This window comes from Fukomys damarensis, unplaced genomic scaffold, assembly GCF_012274545.1.
Source record: "Fukomys damarensis isolate Sample0158 unplaced genomic scaffold, DMR_v1.0_HiC HiC_scaffold_12, whole genome shotgun sequence".
NCBI lineage: Eukaryota > Metazoa > Chordata > Mammalia > Rodentia > Bathyergidae > Fukomys > Fukomys damarensis.
Genome location: NW_022900924.1, coordinates 7,513,304 through 7,519,750, shown reverse-complemented (window position 1 = coordinate 7,519,750; position 6,447 = coordinate 7,513,304). Strand labels below are relative to the sequence as shown.

General features: G+C 53.5%; 1 long non-coding RNA gene across 1 annotated transcript in view; it reads left to right on the top strand.

Moving 5' to 3' along the window:
• The window catches only part of LOC104848150, a 19,905-nt gene extending 13,534 nt beyond the window's left edge, over positions 1 to 6,371 (top strand). Inside the window, exons 5-7 of the long non-coding RNA XR_002024702.2 lie at positions 1,657 to 1,837; positions 2,651 to 2,816; positions 3,780 to 6,371. This is a non-coding gene — a long non-coding RNA (uncharacterized LOC104848150). The remainder of the gene's footprint in view (positions 1 to 1,656; positions 1,838 to 2,650; positions 2,817 to 3,779) is intronic.
• Positions 6,372 to 6,447: the final 76 nt, after the last annotated feature.

Below are 6,447 nucleotides of genomic sequence, written 5' to 3'. Positions count from 1 at the left end.
CCCCACCCCACCCCCCGGCCAAGCAGAGAGAAGTAAGGCTCTGTAGAAGGTCAGAAGACTGGGCACTGGGGGCCTGGGTTGGACTTGAGGCTCCTTTCCAACTCCCTGCCACTCCTTGATACAAATCTTAGAGCTAGCCACTCGTACTCCTTCCCTGCTTCCTTCTTTTAGTCAGCTGATCAACAAACATTTCCCTGTGCGAGTCCCTGGCCAAGTTGTATGCACTTTTGTGTCAACAAGGGTGATTATCATAACACTGCCACTTCTAACTGGGTGACTCCCAACACATTGTCTAATTTCTCTGAGCCTCTGTCTCCTCACTTAAAGTGAGGACCCATCTTTATTCTATCCTAGGAGGGTTGCTTGAGCACCCTCAGTGGTCATCACGTGGGACACAGGCTCAACATGGAGGTTATGGTGACGATGGTCACACAGCGTAGAAGCAACCAATGGTAGTCTCTACAGGAGGGATTTCTTTGCTTTCTAAGTCCTGTGTTTGGCATTTTCCAGCTGTGAGTCCTTGAGCCCTCTTTCTGCCTCAATTTCCTGATCTATAAAATGGGGGCAGTGGGGAACCCAGTGAGAATGGGGAATGTCTAGCACCTGGCACACAGTAGGTGCTCAGCAAATGACAGTGGATCCTAGTGGGAATTTCCATGGATGCACTCTGTATCTGTGCAGTTGGAGAAGAGGGGAGGGACTGAAGGCCAGGAGGGTCCCTTGGGCCCCACCCACCGGAAGTGCTCTGGGCCCTCCCGGAGATGCTGAGTCCGGGGAGTGAGCTGGACAATGTCTCTCTTTACTCTCAGCTCGTCAAAGGCCCTTCCCCAGTTGCGGGCTTTGGAGTGATCGGTTCAGAGATAAAAGAAAACCCAAGGCCCACATTCTGGGAAGCTGAAACAGGAAGATTGCAAGTTTGAACCCAGCCTGGGCTCAAAATTTAAAAAGGCTAGGGATATAGCTAAAGGTGAAGGCCCTAGGTACGATCCCCAATATTGCAAAACAACAACCAAAAGCAAGCACATAAAAACAAGGCTGGAAGACCGTGAAGGCACTTGGGCTGGATCAAACTGGAATTTCAGATCGTGCTCTCCTGCTGCTTCTGTCAGGGCCAGAGGTGAGCAGCCCAGGGTCAGCCAGCATCTTCCACTGCAGAACAAGCAAATTAGCAATCAGGGCTGCAAAACCGGCTGTACCCCCTGGTCCACTCCTCTAACGGATTCAGATTTACCTGCTGGCAGCATCCCGGTCCCCACCACAGAGGATAAGGATGGGGAACCCGGAGAGGTGGGAATGGTGGGTAGGACGGTGTCAGCTGGAGAATCAACACACATTTTGTGCTCACGGTGCACCGGGCTGTGTGCTGGATGCCAGGGCCGCGTGCAACCAGACAAGCACCATGCCTCATCTGCCCCAGGAGAGCAGGTGATGGAGCCAGGCGTGGTGAGGGGAGACGGACTCCAGCCCATGTGGATGGGATCTTCTGGTGGAGGTGACAACTCAGCTGGGAAGGAACAATGGGTAGAAGTTAGCCTGGGAAAAGGGGCCAGGATAAGGCATTTTAGGCACAGGAACAGCGTAGGCAAAACTGAGAAGGCACACAGGGCAGCACAGAAGGGCCCCTTCGCCAACACACTTCTGGTCCTTTTTCAAAAGTCCTCTGAGGGGCTCGTGTGTCTGCCATTCTGTGATGATCAGATCCACCACATCTGCCAGCCCCAGCCCGAAGTCGGTATTATTCCCATTATGACACCTGATCCGAGGGAGGCTCAGAGAGACAGTGATTTGCTTCAGGCCACACGGCGATGACTCGTTGGATCCAGACCAGCTGATATGTGTGAGTGTTGGGGAGCTGTTTACCTGGGGTCCTCCCAGAGTCTCCAGGTTTACGTTCTGTACCCTTGGCAAGGCATTGCCCTCCCCAAGCCTTAGCTTTCTCATCTGCCAAACTGAGAGCAGGAGGCTGGCAGAGCCCTGGACCAGCTCCTCCCCCCACATCACTGCCTGTTCCAGCCGCAAGCCCACTGCCCTCATTACAGCAGGTGGCCAGGAAGCAGTGGCATCTGGGGGAGGCGCAGCCACAGACCCTGTCCCAACTAGGGCAGGAACATGGGATCCCCTGTGAGCATCTGGCCTAATTGGCAGCCGCAGACCCCCAGCGCAGCTGAGCCACCTTTGTCTCCCTCACTTCGAGACTCAGGGAACACCAGCTCCGGGGCCTCGCCCTGCTTGAGCTCCTCTGCTTGCCCAGCGCAGGCTGGCTGCCTCTCAGAGCTGCTCCCTCTTGATTCCTGGAGCGTCTCATGGGCTCGGCGCCCCCGGGCCTGCTTGCCAGAGCCTGCCCTGGAGGAGTGGTGGTCCTCTCAGGGAGAACCTGGACACGTGGGAGGCAGCTCTCGAGTGGTAACCCCAAGGTCCTAGGCCTCCGTTCCTCCGCGTGGAAAATGAGGACGAGAGGCATAAGCCCTCCCCGTGCCTCAGTTTCCCAATCTGTAATATGGTGAATATCTACCCTGCCAGGTTAGTGCAAGAGTTAACCATCAGATACTAACAATGGTGCACTTATCGAGCACTTCCTGTGGTCTGCGTGCTCACTCAGTCCTAGCAGTGATTTGGGAGATGTCTTGCTGTTCCCCCCTGTTTACACCAGCACGCAGAAGGGGACCAAGGCGGAGGCGCTCGTCCAAACATGCAGGGGCTGAACTCGAGGAGCCTCCCGAAGGATGGACCGTGACTTTGGCTCCGTGCTCTCCTGAATCGGGACCTGTGCCTCGCCCGCTTCCAGGATCTCTGGCTCCTTCTGGACAGCGACACAGGTGCCACCCGTGGGTCACCTCGGGGACAGAGTTGTAGATGCTTTACCGTGAGCATGTTAGACCCCGAGGAACTTCCCAGCATGTGTCCCCCATGGTCGAGGCAGGGGGATACTGAGCTATAAGCCCATTTCAAGACAGTAGCGGGGACTGAAATCCTTTCAAGTGCCCTCCAGTTTGAGGGTTCCAGAAGCAGAAGTACAGTTTGACCTGCACGGTGCTGTCTCCCTGGACCAGGGAATGCCAGGCTCTTGTCTAGCACAGGGGAGGGAACAGCTCCTCCCTGACAAGACCCTGGGACTGGTAAACGCCCCCTTTCCACCCCCCACACACCCCACACATGCCAGAGCAGCTGAGCAGCATCTCTGCTGTCTGCAGGCTCATTCATCATGCGGGGCGGGGGGACACCGCCACTGTGAGGTCCCCGGGGACAGCTCCAACGTGGCCCCCGCTGCTTGAAATCCAGGCCCAGCAAACACTCTGCATGGGAAGTGGCCGCCCAGAACACGAAATTAATAACACTGTGGGAAGGAGGCACAAATCCGCCGCTAATTACGGCATACCCTGATTAAATGGGGTGCGTAAATAAATATTTCAGCTTGGACGATGAATCAGACAGGAGGGCTCCCTCAGCCAGCCTGGTCCTGAGCCGCTTTTGCTGGCTTCCGCCCCAAGGGGCAAAGGACGGGAGGGGGCCTGGGCTCGGTTTAGTGTGGCTAGAACATCTGGGGTGATGTGCCTTGAAGGGAGCCAGCAAGGCAGGGACGGTGGATGGTAAAGAACGAGGAATTTAGGGCCTGCCAGTCTTGGGTTTGAATCCTAGCTCTGGGACCTTCCCCATGCCTCAGTTTCCCCTTCTGTGACCTGGGGGATATGAAGAGCCAGGGGACACTCCAAGCCCCTTCTGGCACATAGCACGTAGTTCAGCGGTGACAGCTGCTGTTGGTAACACACTGCGTCTTTAAGTCCCGGCAGTTATTGTCATTGAACGTGGAGGTGCCCAGAAGACTCCGACCCGAGTGAAGCCCACACTTCCACCCCTGCCTGGAGACCCGGCTAAAGACCTCTATGCTTCTTATCGTAGATGCCACCAGTCATTTCCGTGAGGCCGAGCTATAACGGGAGCAGGGGCCCAAGGGGGAGGAGGAAGGGAAAGAGTCATCCTGGAAAAGTTTAAATCAATTAACTCCCTTCCAGAAAACAGGCTGGGAAATGTAATGGAGAAATAATGACTTTTCTCCACAGGATTAAATGACATAGACCAGGGCCCATCAAGGAATCAGGGAAACAGGCTTGGGAGCCCTGTTCCTGACAGCTTAGGTGGACTTGGGCAAGTCTCAGTCCTCCTCACAGTCTTAGTTCCCCAATCTGTACCAAGAGAGGGCTGGAAGGAGCACTAAGAATGGCTAACGCAAGGCATACCTCCCACTACTCTCCCCTTCCTTGCCTGTGGCAGACATTACTAGTCAGTTGCAGCACAATTCTCACTGAGCCCGGGTGGGATATCAGAACCTGTTCCTCCCAACAGGTCCAGCTTAGCACACAAGCACCCCACAGGGTTTAGGTGGTCCCCAAGTCCTCTTCAAGCACTAAGCCTATTTCCATCCACAGCATCATTAACTGCTTTCATAGACTCAGAATCTATCATGGCGCTAACAGCAAAGATTAACAGATGTTTACTGTGGGTCCAGCACTGTTCTAAATGCTTTCCTCTCTTATCTCACTGCAACATCACAACCGTCAGACAAAGCAGTTACTATTATTGTTATTCTTATGTCAAGCAGAAGAACACCAAGGCCCGAGGGGGGAGGCGGAGTGATGAGCCTAAGGTCATCATTAATAATAAGAAATGGGGCCAAACCAGGTGCAGGAGCACACATCTGTAATCCCAGCATAGAGAGAGACTGAGTCAGGAGGATTGCAAGTTTGAGTCTTGCCTGGGCAGTTTACCAAAATGAAAATGAAATAGGCGGGGGATAGAGCTCAGTGCCCCCGGGTATGACAACAAAAAAGTAATGAGGCCAGGATTCAAAGCTGTGCCCCTGCACTAAATAAACCAGAGGCAGTGAAAAGACCCTTCTCTTTCCTCACCATTGTAAGTCTGGAAGAGACAGCTAAGCTCTGTGCCTAGTGTTTGGAATTGCAATCATCTTCATTTTGCTTTTTGGGAAACGGAGGCTGAGGGGAGGGTGACAGGACCTGTAAAGGCTTTGCGGCCGATTGCTTGCTAGGTGTAGGTGAGAGCACCCTGTTCTTCTTTGCTCACTGGCCTCTCTGCTTGCAGCGTTGTGTGCCCGAGGCAGGAAGTGCGCCCCTTTATCCTAGAGTCTCCATCGCCTCGCCCTGGGCCTGGTGGATGGAGGTGGAGAAGGAAGGGGTGAATGACAAGCGAGCTCAGGGCACATTCCGGCCCCTGCACCACCGGCTTGGGACTCCTGAACTGACTCCCTGTCCTTGTCCTCTGCTCACCGACCTGCTCTAGTCCAGTGACTTCTCGCTTGTGCTCTTGGCTCCAGATGACCCCGAGAGCTTCTTGTCAGAGTCAAAATCCATCCAGCCCTGCCTGCCCCGCCCATCCTCCTACTGCAGGTAGAGAGAAGGGGGTGTTGTTGGAAGGGAGGGGGAGGATCCCACTCCAGGAGACTCTTGGCACACTGAGCCCTCTCCAGAGTCCCTTCATGACCTCCCAAAGCTTCAGGACCCTTTAGTCAAATACCATGGAGCCTAACATATAAGACGGCAAAAAGCAAAGGGCTCTAGCTGCTAGGTGTGGGACTTGGGGAGGAGGCGCCCTACCTGCTGTCCAACAACTCCCCTTGGCTTTCAGCAGCCTTCACAGCAGAGACTCTCAGAAAATCTCTAGAAGCCACAGACAGACACTGTCCTGGGGGCAAAGGTCTGAATGCCTTAGCAACCACTGGCTCACTGTGTGACCTGGAACAAGTCTCTCCCTTGCTCTGAGCCTCAGTTTCCCCACCCGTGACATGAGAGGAGTGAACCCAGCCGCTTTCAGATCTTTACTGTTGGAACTGTAGAAACATTTTCCCAAATGAAATCACGTGCTGAACCCCAATATGAAAAAGGAAACATCAAACACATCCTGACTGGAGTTGGTGGGGAAGAAGGTGGCGTAGACCCAGACTGTTGTCTTTTCCAACACCCATGCCACCAACTAGGGGTCCCTGAGGCATCTTCCCAAAACCCTATTTTGAAAGATTTTCAAAATACAGGAATAACTCTTCTATTTCAAGTGTTGCTTCATGAAAAATTTGAAACACACAGCCAAGGTAAAAGGCATTTACAATGAACATTTAAATACCTACCACCTGGGATGTACCATTAATATTTTACTGCACTCATTTTATCAAATAAGGGCACTCTCTGAGCTCTGCAGAATCGCAGCACTCTTAGAGGGTTATGCCAGGAGCTCTGGGCCCTTTGGGAGAAACTTTATGAATGGTGCTGCAACGCCAGCTGCTATAACAAATAGGCCCAGCAGTTAGGGGCTTCACTCAATAGCAACTCATCTCTTACAGTACAGCTGCAAGCCAGGGTCTCCGGTCAGCAGGTGGGCAGCCTTCAGCCATGAGCAACTCAGGGGTGCAGACTCTGTCCTTTTTTTTTTTTTTTTTTT